A 14,995-nucleotide genomic window follows, 5' to 3' on the forward strand; every position below is an offset into this window, starting at 1 on the left:
TAGCTTACATTTGTTTACCGTCATGACTCAAACCACTTGTATTTTTTACCTCAAATGACCACTGAAAACATGAAGACATGCACAAATTGTTGACTGAACCGATGTATAACAAAAGTCTAGCATCCTGATTTGAAGCGTGTTTATAGAACGCGACCTCGCACGTCCCTTTCTCATCTCGGTCCAAATGTGGTTACACCTCTGTTGCTCTGTGCCAGCATCTGTCTCTCTCCGACTGCCTCACCCTTCGCCACAGCTGGGTTACAAACCCCTAAAAAAACCATCTAAATTAAAAATCTCTGTCCTGACCAGTGTTATTACAATCTTTAACATGCCAGTAAACACTGATGAAGGCGAGTAGTAATGTGACCTGCATGTGGATTTACAGTATGCGGCCCTGTAAAGGCTGGTGGGTCGGCTGATGGTGCGGGGAGATGGGGCTGTTGCCCTCTGATCTCTCTCTCTCTCTCTCTCTCTCTCTCTCTCTCTCTCTCTCTCTCTCTCCCTCTCCCCCTCTCTCTCCACTGCTAACAAGCCCTTTCATTTCCTTTCTGGAAAATCTGTTCTTCATAATATCACACACACAGAGCTGGGAGTGGGAAAGTGGGAGGATGCCAGAGAAAGGCAGAGGGAGTAGAAACGTAGGAAATCTTCCAGACAAAAAGACTTGATTCCCACCATATTTCCATTCCATGTGGATGTGGCTCACTTCCAATGACGCGGACGGGCTGTGTGTGGTGGTCAGAGATATAAATGAGGGTTCGCTGCCTGTTGATGGGGCGATATTAAACTGTGCAGGCAAAGATTGGATTATGTGTACAGCATCTGCAGATAATAGATGAGCCGCACCACCAGATCCACGATGTATAGACCAAAGAAGAATGAATGCCTCAAATATCCTTAACAACTTGAAGGATCATATTTTACATGACAAGACTGAAAATACAAATCATTACAGTACTGTGGAATTCTTTGTAGAGTTGGGTTTCTATAATAAGATAGAGACAATACTGGGCCTGTCTTCGTGACTGAATACATTTCATTGACATATACCAAAATGACAAAATAGGTGTTCTATCCATCTTCCATAATTTTCACATCCTCCACAACAACTCATGTGAGTGACTCAGAGGTGATTCATCAAAGCAATTTCTGATCTGTTGCTTCTGTGGTCTGCATGGTTTAGTCAAGGCAATTCAAACCTCCTGGTTAACGGACTCTAGTGGTCATGGTTAAAACAAACCAATGTTTGCAAATTGTAGGAGACAGGATGTTACATCTCATGTATTTGTTCAGAATAAAAACATTTAATGCCACTATAACCATGTCACACAACTTTCGTCATTGCTTCTGAGAGAAAGAAACATGAACCTCTGTAGTGTTTGAGCATTAACAAAGAACAAGATACAAACTGCAAACACGAATCTTTGTCATCTTACAAAGATGTGGGAAGCATCTTAGCTATTACATTTGCATTAAGTTGGAGTCATGTTTATGTCAACCTGAGACATATAGGCCCAATATGCACTTTCTTTTTGTCTCTGTTTTGGTCTCCACCACTACCCATGAGGGAAATACTTGTGTTATTTAGCTCCTTAATGCTACATCATGTTCACTAGCTAGCTACTAACTTTGTGCTTACGGCTTGGGGCTTGACAGATATAATATGGATCTTGTTTTTAACAAAAACAACAGTTGCTGGACTTCATAATGAATCAAAATAGTAAAGATTCTGTTTGGCAAAAGTAAACGATGCAACGAACGATGCACGAAGGTCACGCATGTTGAGAGCAGCTGTACATCTGAAGATTCTGGGCATTCGTCATAATGAACTTCTTTCACACAATTGATCTGTCTTAAATATATAGAGTAATCGATTAGTGCAGGTTAAAACATTTGCTAAAACGACCCAGGCTGTTGAAAAACATGTCTGCTTGGATTGTTTGCCACTTTAAGAGACGGTATCCATTGAAAGAAGACGGCAGGATTAACGATGAGATGAATGACAAGCTTTGTGATGGCAGGAGGCAGCAGTAACTCAGTGAAGAGACCAGCATTCAGCTTGACCCTCACTGATCTTTGCTGTCTATAGCGCTGAGAACTAAAGAAGGCCGATTCACTTTCAAAAAACACATCACTTGTCAAAAGGAGCTGTCAGACGCTAAGGCAGGAAGGCACTTCAATTAGAAGATACAAAAGTGCGCCTGTTATCCTGGATGTGACATTTCTGTTGATCCGGCATTTTTCTCCAAAAAGAGCACAGACAGACGAGAGAGACTAAAGGAAGAAAGGAAATGGAGAGAGAGGAAAGAGAGACAGGTAAGGGGGGGTGCAGGGAGCTTTGGAAAGGGGTTAAAAGAACCTATACTAGACTTTTGTGTTTAAATTTGGGGTTTAACACATTACGTACAACCTACACTGTACTCTACAAACCACTTACTAACCAAATACTACGATATGATTTTGGAAAGATTCCCGACCTTGTTTGAGTTCATGCTATAGTGGAGTATAAATAAAATCTCCTTAAAACTGGTGATATATCAGATTGAATATACAGTATACTGGCATTTGACTTTCCAAATAAATTTATATAATCATCACGTGGTTATGCATGCGCTCAAAATTCACAATAAGGGATGTGGTTGTTCTGCCTTTATGAAGACAGTTGCTATATGTGCTTTTCACTGCCGTCCACCGATATATCTTAGCTTTTCTCCTGTCTTTGTCTTTTTTCACCTGCTCCCTTTTCCCTTTCCCCCTCTCCTGTGTCTCCATTTCTTCTCCTCCCCTCTCCTCTCTTCTCCTCTTCCTCTCCTCCTCCCTCTCATCTTCCTCTCCCTCTTCTTATTCCTCTCCTTCTCCTCCTTCCTTTTGTCTCCTCTCCTTTTCCTCTTCCTCTCCTCTTCCCTGTCCTCTACTCTCCTTCTTCATCTCCTCTTCCTCTTTCTCTTCCTCTCCTCTCCTCTCCTCTCCTCTCCTCTCCTCTCCTCTCCCTCCTCTCCTCTCCTCTCCCTCCTCTCCCTCTCCCTCGAGTTTCTGTGTTGAGAGCACAACAGTAGAATTTGTTTTGCTGCCTCTCATCAGATTAGTGTTGATTTTTCTGCCGCCAAGCCGCAGTTCAGCAGAGTGGATGAACTTCTTTAACTGTTTATCAGAGGCACATTTACACTGCACTGCTCCGCGGCCCCGCAGTTTGTTACCTGCCATTTACTATGATATAAAAATCGATGGATGCTGAAATGTGATTTTATGGCCCGCCGTTATTGAGACCAATGATGATTTCCTGCTTAAGAGGATGTCGAATGTCAGTCCCACTGGTGCGCTGTTTTAACGGCGGAAAGCGGTGTTATAAAGATCTGGCATAGTGCAGCTGCAGTTTTCAGATTTGTTGGGATAACTGTGCTTGACATTTGTTTCCGAGAAAATCTTTCAATAGTGCAGAAGTCTTGTGGTCTCATGGTAGTTGTCTGAATTGACAGACAGCCAGTCAGAGTTCGGTATCTGCTGCTGTTCGAATCAAGCTTCTTGTATAGTGACGCTCAAATCCCTTCATACTCTGTCATTTGCCAGACTACAAGGGGTTCAGGGCTGCCCGCAATAAAAACAGTAGTTAATTTGAGGCCTCTCCGCTCAAGTGGAGTTGTGCACCAGACAATTGTGACACAGTGTCCTGTCAGAACAGTAATGACTGAGATTCACACTCTATTATTAGAGCCGGGCCCCTGCGACCTGCCCTCCGAGACTCTTTCCTCTCTCATCCAGATCCAGCAAGAAGGAGGACGCACAGCTAATGCTCTGAATCACCAACCACAGGATGACATGCTGATTAGATGTGAAATTATAGCGTTAGTGGGTTGCTGTGTTTTTATCCCTCATTTGCTTATAAGTGGCACAAAGTAAAACAACAGATTACAAGATGTTACATGAAAAATGTCGTCCATGCTGCTTCTCATAAGAGACCACGTGTGAGTGTGCAGAAATATAGAGGTGACCCAGTCTGCATGATAAACCCATCAACTGCTGTAATAACACTGCTGGCAACTGAGTAACCGGACAAGAGGCGACTAAAGAGTAGTGAGGGAGGAGGGGTTATTCAGCACAATGCTCCAACACTGTCATTTATAATCCTCCTTCTCATTACCCACTTGTGTCTGAGCTCAATATGAAAAATACTCCACAGGTTAGCATCTAATCACCAACATTTCTGAACTAAATCATACAGACTATTAGGAGGTTGAGATCTTGACCTTCATCAGTCTTTGGTATTTTGTGCTATTTGTTTGTTTGTAGGATCACATAAAAACAGCAGAATGGATTTCCTCGAAACTTGGTGTAAGGGTAGGACATGGGCCAAGAAAGAGTGCATCAAATGTTGGCCTGGATCTGGACAAAGAGGCAGATCCAGGATTTTTTTTTATCACTTTATTTAACAGTGCGACAAAGGGTCTTTTTTTAATTTTGCATTTTTACTAATTTCCCAGGGAAAATGTCATCGCTCTTGAAAAAAATAAAAAAAAATAAGGCACATTTAGGGGACCAATACCTAAGTGTGCACAATTTTAAACATAATCTGTAAAGTTTAATTTAAAAAAAAAAATTATATTGATATGGGATCTCATTGCCGAAGAAAGATTAAGTATAGGATGGTAAATTAAAATGACTTAACTAAGTATATTTAAAGTTCACTTTACTTAACTTTTCTGAGGCAATGAGATTCCATATACAAGCCATGCCAACTTTTTAAACAGTGTGGTGTAGATCAATTTTAATGTGGTTTGATAGGTGGGTTTGATTTTTTTTGGTGTGGAATTTAAGACTGTTGGGCCTTGACAGAAGTGTGCCATTCTAGTTTTCTCTTTTTTTCTCCTGTGTGTCCTCTGCTGTTCAGACTGCTGCATCTGTGTCTGTCAAACTTGGGAGTCCTGGTAAATGCTGCCACACAGCCGATAAGCATCGGGAGTACCAGAGGCTCCAGGACAGGGTCAGTGGGCTAAGCTGCTCTTACTTCCATCAAACTTGAGGCAAAGTCAGTACGTACCTTCTCCCTTCCATTTCTCTTTGTGTTTAACTCATCTTAATGTGAGTACAGAAGTGTGAATCTCTTTCAGATGTTTGTTTCACAGTCCCCAGACTCTCACTAATGAGGTCATATACCACCCTAAACAGTGATACTGAACACAAAACACATGAAGGTGTTAATGCCCTCACCAGGTGTTTCTGGAGCCTCTCTCTTTGGTGACAGTGGGACGACACACTACACACACAGACTGGCAAATAGACACAAAGACAGGGAGATACACTGCTGGATTACCCATCTGTTGTGCATAATTGTGCGTGTTTGCACACACGGGCACACGTGCACGCTCCTTGAAAGAGTTGTTAGGAGGGGGGGTTGTGCCAAAGGAGGAACAAAAGGGAGGCAAAAAGATGGGCAAAGAGGAAGACACAGGGGAGAGCAGGGTGCGAGGAGGAGAGGAAAGGGGGTCCACTATCTCGGCAGGCGGTTCAGGGCTGCCTGGCAATGTCACCGTGTCATCGCCATGGGAACACGGAGCTTGCAGACTCTTTTGGACTAATAGGCAGTTGTCAAGGCAATGATAAGATAAATGCTGCGTTTGATGGAAACATGGAGCGATGGGCCTGGTAGGCACCAAGAAGCCCAAACAATCAGCAGAGAGCTGCCGAGAGGGGAGAACCGGAGGTGTGTGGGCCTGCGAGGTATGAGTTGGTGGAGAAAAAGGGGTGAGGGGAGAAACAGAGGATGGACTCCCATCGGACAGACAACGTCAAGCCTCTGTCTCTCACTCGCCGTCTCTCCCGGGATCTGCCTTTGTCTGCTGGGCCTGTTGGCTTTTTTCCTCTGGCTTTCTTGCTTCATTCCCCCCTCTCGCTATGTGACCTGCACACCAACACTTGACTGTAGAAACAATCTAAACCTGCTGCTATGTGTGTGATATGTTCATACACACACACACACACACACACACACACACACACACACACACACACACACACACACACACACACACACACACACACACACACACACACACACACACACACACACACACACACACACACACACGTGTAGAGGGGAGGGGGTATGTGCTTATCTAATGCTGAGGATTGAATTCAGTTAGCCCCAGTGGGATTGGGTTAGGAGATGTCAGAAAGATAGATGGGCATCATGCTACAACACCCCAGCCCCCCTAGACCCCTCAAATTGTTTTGCGTGCATGTGTGTGTGTGTGTGTGTGTGTGTGTGTGTGTGTGTGTGTGTGTGTGTGTGTGTGTTTATCATACATGTATGTGCTCATATAACACATCCACCTATGCATGGATCCAAAACATTTTACAGGTCGTATGTGTTTTACGACACAAAAGAAGAAAAAAAAAGAAACATGATTGTCTCGTCCGATCTTTCTCATAAAAAAAATTACATTCGATTAGATTAAAGTTACAATCTAATGGAATGATCATACACATACTGTGATATGCAAGATTAGTCCTTGTCACACCACCTGCACTTTCCAACATCGCAAGCCGTTCTACTTACTCAGGTCGGTGACTTTTTCTCCCAGGCCGGCCTGGATGATTGATGTATCCTGGGACTCCAGTAGCTGTCCAGCCCGTCGCACTGATCTCTGTCCTGGAGGAGAGTCCGTCTGTTTGCCCCAAGGATGTCCTCTCCTGATGAAAACTAAAGGCACTTCCAGCTGTAATTTAATGTTTGATCAAAGAGAAGAGAAGAGAAAAACACGACACCACAGCAGTTTAATGCCTCGATGTAAACGTGTGTGCATTTAAGCTCTGAATCACTAACACCTCCAGCCTTTGGCCTCTGGTTGGGTTCTCCTATCAGTGTTGTGGTCATGTATTGATTTGCCGACAGTTGTTCAACAACACAGTCTGACTTCTCTTTCTCGGTTTTCTTTGCGCCTCTGTTCTGTCTGCACACACACACACACACACACACACACACACACACACACACACACACACACACACACACACACACACACACACACACACACACACACATTCACACATGGCGGAGTCATCTGATCTGGATCTAGCAAGTCATTTTAACTGTGAATGAGATCACAATCCGACTTCAAATGCTCCAGATCCTATAAAAGCGATACAATGTAGACGTAGATTGTGTGTTTCTTTTTTCTGTCTCTGTCGCACATATGCACACACACACACAGATACACACACTACCTATATGGGTGTGTATGGTCCGTATGATCTTTTCTCCAGAGAGTCTGATAGAGTCTGATGCCCTGCAGTAATGGCTAGCCATACCTGGCCATAGCTGCCTTCTCATTGCCTCAGGCAACTGCTTAGCAATTCCACTCTGAATACAATGGGCTGCAGGCAGGTGCGCGCACACACACACACACACACACACACACACACACACACACACACACACACACACACACACACACACACACACACACACACACACACACACACAGAGAGAGAGAGCTATACACATCCAACAGCCCTCTTTCAAAGCTCCTGTCCAGTAATGAATTTCCAGACCTTGGAAAGCTCCTTCTGATACACTTCAAACAGGTACTAACAAAAAAAGACAGACTACTCCTTCATCTTGCCCTACCTCCACCGTCTGCGTCTCTATCGCCTCATGAAACCCAGACGAAGTGCATTTATGGATCAAGACCACCAAACCCAATGGCTCGCGCCTAAACGTATTCTTCATGTAATTTTTTAGGAACATGAAAACCTGAATGTTCCTTTGTAGGACCGTGTCAACCTTGATGACTGCATATCTGCATATTCTACTTCCTCAGTGCGTCTTAATCCAGCTCTCCTCTCTCCTCGTACGCCGGCTTTATCCCCCATCCCCAGCTCCAGGAGTTATTTATTTTTTAACTTATTTGTTGCTTGACACCGGCTAGTTCTACAAAGGAGCTAGTCGCAGAGAGAACAGGATCCACATATGAAGACATGCCAATCACAGGCTTTCAGAGAAGCCGGAGAGAGGACAAGAGAGGTGCTACGGCAGCCTCTTCAACCGGCGTTTGAAAGGAGAATACATTTCTGTCACACTCACTTCCCGTCTGCTGGATCAGCCAGTCTGAGTCTGCGATAGGAGGCACACACAGACACATGGAGTACTCTCATACACAAACTTGGCGGCTCATGAAGGTGGTGCAGGCTTACAACAAGCAGGATGGCAAAATGGAAGAAAACATGTACTAATGTTGTTTTCGTTCGATGAGTTTCCACCTCACAATTTACAACGAAGACCAACATTCAGTGCCCATGTTTTTGCTAGATAAGAATATTTATACCACTCATGCCTGTACGCTATAGCTTGCCAGAGGTTAGCTTAGCTTAGCATAAAAACTAGAAATGGGGAAACGGCTCGCAAATCTTGTTTGTATTGTAAAAACAACTTGTTCCAGTTTAAGAACAACTCATTGTGGCTCATGTGATTACCGTTTCCTCCTGTCTTCCAGTCTTTGTGCCAAGCTAAGCTAACTCTCTCATGGCTTTAGCTTCATATTTATGGTGGTAGAGTGGTATGGATAAACTCGTCTAACTAGAAAGAAAGCAAAGAATAGTGTTCACATGAAATGGAGTAAAAGTTGCATTGTTCAATATTGATGTCCTTGTGTGAAATTTGTCGGTGGAATTGATTTGTTGTTATGGGTGATTTCTTACCTCTCACTTGAGATGGCGAGCTGAATATTAGTGAAAAAACAGTGTGTGTGTGTTTCTGTGTATATGAGGGCAGGGCGATGTAGACTAGTGTAAATATAAAACCCTGACTTCCTGCCGTCTCCTCCATTATGGCAGCCACGGAAACTTAATCTGCCCGAGCACCACAGCTGCCCGCCGGCCTCGCTCACTTCTGTCTTCCCCTCGCTCCCCGTCGCTTCTTTCCTGCCGTCCTCCAACTGTCTTCTCTCTTTCTCTCCTGGCATCTTCCGTCACTTACACTTCTTCATTCCTCGGCGCTGCCTCTGTCATGTCATTAGTCTTTGCACACATACGCACAAGCTGCACACCTACAGTAACCTGCTTAGGTTTCCTGTTGGGCTGTCTGGAAGTCCCTGTTGGGGGGTGGGGGTGGGGGGGGATAGGAAATAGTGAGACAGACAGATTGAGGAGGAAACAGGGGACGGGAGCGAAGGACAGGAGAAAGATAGTGGGACATTGGTGGTGTGGGGTGCACTGGGCAGCGGCCATATTTATTTTCTATGGTAGTTGTGGTGGCGAATGCGATTATCTAAGTTCCTCTTTTCTTTTTTTCCTTTTTTTTTACCTTGACCTTGCGTGTGGAGGGTATTTTCCAGTCAGCAGAACGCTTTATCTCTGAGAGCAACAATCAATGAGGATAATTAATGATGCCCGCCGCAATGATAGCCTCAGCAGTCATTACCCGGCATTAATCCATGCAGTCAGAGGAGGGTCAAGGCCGGCCGCATCGCTCACCTAGGGGCGGGGCGCAAATTAAAATAATCTACACACCGGCCGCTCTGTCAGGCCTTTTCTGATGCATTCACCTCCGTTAGACCATAATTAAAGATGGCCCATTGCTAGGTGGTGGGGCGCCAGGGTGACAATCCACTGCGGTGTCTCTTTAATATACAACACTTAGCCCGGAGGATGACACTAACAGCAATCTGCGGGAACTCATCTCACCTACGGGCGTGGAAAGGGTGGGTGTTCACTCGCTCTCTCTTTTTTCTTCCTCTAGATATGCTGGGACATAAATCAAACGCACAACATGCAATTTTCTAATAACGCCGCGCCATCAGAAATGTGATTTAGCAGTAAATATAATTTGGTCTTGGTATGAGACATATCAAGTGGATGTATTATCTTTGCAGTAATGTTGTGCTTAGGCAATGAAATATCACACAGACATGGTTTAACAGGTGATCCTCTGCATACTGGAGACGGGTGTAATGTCTTAATATAAGATAGAACATTTGATACTGTGATAAATGATGCTGAGCAGATGATGTCTCTGCAAGAGGTTCAACAGTTTATCCAGACAAAGTATATGTTAATCCACAGGTCAGAGTACAGGATTCTCACTGTTGCCAAAAAGCAAATCAGATGAAAATATAGTCGACAGTTCTCCTTCGAGCAAACACGGCCCTTTATCTGCTTCTGATTGGCTGTAGCACGGCATCAGGGGGAGGGAACGGCGGATCCTCCGAGTGCCCACCTTGTTGTCAAGGACATTTACATTTACAGTTTAAAGTTTGGAGGAGAAATTCAGCTTGATTCCATAATTCATGGCTGACATTTTCATTGTACCTAAACTTTAGGGTAAAAATTGGAAATGTGAGATTTAATTTCCTGTAATGTTTAAATTACTTTTCGCTTGGCCGGCGTCCAAACGCAGGGAAGCGCCGAGGGGCAGAGAAGAGATGTTTAAGCAGAGGTTGCTCTCACTGCCAGCGGAGAAGTGCAGAGAATCTATAATAATGAAAAATGCATTTATCCTCAGCTGCCATTCCTTCTTTTCTCCCCCGATGAAAAAACATTGGAGCGAGAACGCATGTGTGTTAAGTGAGATGGAATAAGGCATGTGTCACATTCGACATGCACAAGCAAAGCGGAGGATAACTCCATCAAAAATCAGAAAAGCCTCCAGTGTGTCGAGTGGGAACTTATCGTGAGCGATAAGGAAAGTCAAACTGCGAAGCATCAAGAAGGGCGCCTGATGATGATTGACAGGCATCGGTTGTATCTCACTCCCACGCATGATTACGCCGTCTTCATCTATCCTCCAGTAGCTCTCTCACCTTCAGCTCTGTTTGGTTAAAGTGAAGAGAGGCGTGCAGGCGCTGCACAAGACGCTCGTGTGATTTCTATCAAGTCTTTCTCACCAAGTTAACTTCTCGTTTTCTCGCGTTAAATTCTCGTCTTATTACGCGTATAACTGGTCAGGAAGCAGAAGGGCCTGGAGGGGGAGGGATGAACTCCCACAGCGGCAAGCCAGAAATACCCACACACACTCAGACATAAATGTCAAAAACATACTCAATACAAGAGAAATCTAGAAATATGAATTTTCAATAGATGATGTGCTTCCAGTGTGGTGAGTTTCCTTGGTAAGTATTTCTCCTGATTAATTTCAGCGGTGGAGATGAATGTTTTATGTGCCTGTGTGGAGTAAACACTGCCAGCGGACTTCAGGAATGTGGCAGTCATGTTGAACATTTCCCAGCAGCCGCTCTCGTCACTGTGACATTTATTTTTTCGCTTACTTCCAGCGGTGAGTTAGACCAGCAAATTAAACACAAGAAGGGGCATAAATCTCCTCCGTGCCGGCCAATGTACACCTCCGCCAACCGCTTTTACAGTCTCATTTTTGACAATATTGTAACTCTATACAAATGAATTGACCTGAGTGCTTCGATATTGCAGTAGGTCCCTTAAACACACTTCAGCTTTCATGTATAATTTATCAGTGAATTCAGCACATTTTGAATTCGTGGATTTTTTTTTTGCTCTTTGTGGATTGTTCTCCGAATGGTATTTCCCCATTTTCTGTTCCTCTTTCCATCCAGTGAGGTAATGGAGAATTACAGAGAATAGTGATATGCATATAAAAGACTGTCAATCATTTGAAATTAATTCTGTAAAGCATCTGATGATGTGATTCTTTGACTGCTGATCCTCAGATACCAGTCGTCATTAGGCAACAGACGATTGCAAACTGTTTATCGAAAACGACTTCGACTTCTGACTGCATTTTGAGAACAAAACTGCTTGTTTTTCCATTTTCTCTGCTGATGTTATTCGGAAACTGATTATGGGCAAGTAGGATTGTAGCATTTCTCATTCTTCCATATCTCTGTCTTTACATTCTGCAAATAAGAATGGCTGTTGGTAGAGCGCATACCTCGGCAAAGGCCAAACAATCCTACACATGATTGTCTAGTTCTTATAAAGAAAAACAGGAAGTGGTCTGATAAGCTAAATTATGTATTTGTGAGAAAGCATAGTTAAAGAAAATCTTGGAATTCGCTCCTTAAAGCACAATACTGGTATTTTTGTAAATGGTAGTCGCAAAATCTTGTCCAGTAGATCTCCTTCTGCCGGCAGCCGCTACGCGGCAGCAGTCGCCTCAATGTTGATTCCAAACGTTTTTGTAAGTACCTTTCATTTACACGCCTACATTTATAAGCATAGGGGCCCAGGTTGAAAAATACAGGAATTCCCCATTCATTTGCAGGCGCACCACATATGTCATGAGTTCTTCCCAGGCCCAGTTCCCATCACTACGTTTGGTGGAAATCACTTTAGTAGACTTTGCGTAATCCTGCTAAAAGATAAACAATCAAATAAACACGTGCAGGTGAAAACATAACCTCCCTTGTGGATGTACTTAATCTGAGGACATTCATGTTGTATCAATACGCACAAACAACTCAAGGTCAAAGGTCTAAAAAACAGGTTCAGCGGGTTCGATTGAGCAAAGTAAACACGGAGAGAGTTAAGATTAAGAAAATCATTTGTGTGGGTTTGTGTGCATGTCAGCGAGGATGTGCATTATCCTGCACATTTCCTGGCATCTGCCTGTTTGTTCTCCTGTGTTGCACCCTGGTCTTGTCATCAGTTTAGCCAGTAGGATCCCTGATATCGCCCAAACCTGCCAGCCGCTTAATTAGAGCAGGCAACCAGCCGCCCCGGCTTCATTTGACTATCGGCCACCGAGCCACTTACTCCACAATTTCCTGCCTGAATTGGAGGGCTTTACTATCGCTCACCCAGGCAGATCGGAAGTTTCCCTTTATCTCCTGCATGAAGCCGGCGAGCTGCACCCAAACTGAGCGCGCCCGGCACAGGGACACATATATTGTACATTATGATTACAAGCTGAGCGAGTTAAGTTGAGACACAGGGAAGCTTCAAAGCCACAGCAAAAAAAAGATAGGATTGTTTTGCTGTCTGTGTGTGCCACGGAAAAAAAAGCTATACGTCTCCAGTTTGTTTTTAGTCATGCAACAACTTGTGTGTCTGTAGGCGCATGTGTGTATGTATTTCATGCTGCAAATTGTGCTCTTGTCTGAGCGTGTGCACTCACTGTCGTCCGGCGCGTCGCGCCGCCTTTTAACTTTTTATGGTTTTCTCTTCATTAATTGAAAACATGACGGGGTGCTTTCGGGGGCCTGATGGATGGAGCAGGAGAATTGAGAAAGCCATTAGCTTTACTGGAATCACAGCCTGTCAAGAAGTCAATACACACTGCTTTATGTGTCTGCGAGCAAAGATGGAACAATTATCCCTTTTATTAGGCAGCCGCAGCACACGCGCGCGCACATACACACACACACACACACACACACACACAGTGGATTGCAGACAAGAGGAGGGCAGCAATAACGATCAGCTAAAATCAGTCATTCATTACTGTCAAGTACACATGAGTCTCAGCTTATTAAAAACAGGCATAATAGGAGGAAGGAGACCGAAAAACTTAATTAGTAAACAATTGTGATCAGTTACCGTTGGAATAAATAGACATTTTGACTTTTAGAGCCGTGTTATCATACATCAAATTAAACTACAAGCAACACACACCGTTTGCATTTAATTTGCATGTGCTCCTGGCTCTAGACAAACTAACTGTGCCGAAAATCATATATTCTCACGAACCACTCCACGTCTTATTTCTCTTCACTGCAAGCTTCTCAATAAGAATCTGGCTTTGTCTGGATCGCTATCACAGAGCTGCTCTCTGTGTTTATTACATGTTAATGAGTGTTAATGCATGATAAACACATGCAGACGCATCGCGATCGGGGGAGCTATGAATAACGCGAACATCTATCCAGAGTGTCCCTGGCCTCCCAGTCCAGGGTCACGCCCCCTCACTGAACGGCGCCGAGCAGCAGGAGGTCACGGGTTCACGACCCAGGGGCGGGTTTAGTAATAGCAGGATACTGCAGGCTGTGTGCGTGGATGGCTGGGGCTGCGATCAATACAACAGGTACAGGAGCGGCAGAGAGGGAAGCAGAGAGATGATGACTCCGGGGGGATTGTCAGAATCTACACTTCGTTGAAAAGAAGTACATTTACTGTATACAAAGAAACGCACAACAACTTCAGTGGGCCTAGAGATTCTAATGCAAAGGTAAAGCTCATCGACTCATGTTGCAGATGATGCTCAGTGTGGTTCCATGCAACTTGGACTTCCTGTTGGAAAAGGCCTTGTTTTCATGGGAAAGACGTGTGGATGGAAAACAAGAAAAGAGAAATGGTGAGAGTAAAAAAAGAAGAGGTGTTTTCTTTTTTTAACACATTTGCCATTGATATATAAGCTGTGGAGCACTTTACATAAGATTTATTACCTCCAAGCAGAAATATTATCTTCTGCGGGTGCCATTCATCACCCCGGCCGTGAGACGCTGTGAATGATACCACCAAATTATGTAGATCAGCCGTGTCTGAGGGGACGATTCAATTTGGTAACCTTGGTAACCCCAGGTACTCTGAACACACCAGCTCCACAACACAAGTTCAAATCCGAAAACACAAACAACCGAAGATATTCTACGCATGAGCAGATAGTGTGAAAATAAAGATATTGTGACTATATAGTTTGTTCCTTTTAGAGCTCCATAGTTTAATGAAAATGCATAATTGAGCCACATGTTTGCAAATGGCCACACGTTCCTTCTTTAGAATTAAAAGTTTAAGTCCATCCCAGTGCTCACGGGTGAAAATAGTACCCAACAAATGTACTTTTTACTCTTGTTTACTTAAAAAACAACAGCTCCCAGTGGTTGTAGGAAGATGTTCAGTAGCAACCAGTGGGTAAAGAAGTTTAAAGGAAAGAAACTAACCCATTTTTAGCATTTTAGTTTTATTCTACCTTGTTTGACTTCTTTGTATAAGATAAGATAAGATAATCCTCTGTTTGTCCCACAATGGGGAAGTGATGCTTTCACTTTTCATATCATGTGGTTTTATTTAATCAAAAATGTACTTTCTAGTG

The sequence above is a fragment of the Hippoglossus hippoglossus genome, chromosome 13 (assembly GCF_009819705.1).
Source record: "Hippoglossus hippoglossus isolate fHipHip1 chromosome 13, fHipHip1.pri, whole genome shotgun sequence".
Classification (NCBI taxonomy): Eukaryota; Metazoa; Chordata; class Actinopteri; order Pleuronectiformes; family Pleuronectidae; genus Hippoglossus; species Hippoglossus hippoglossus.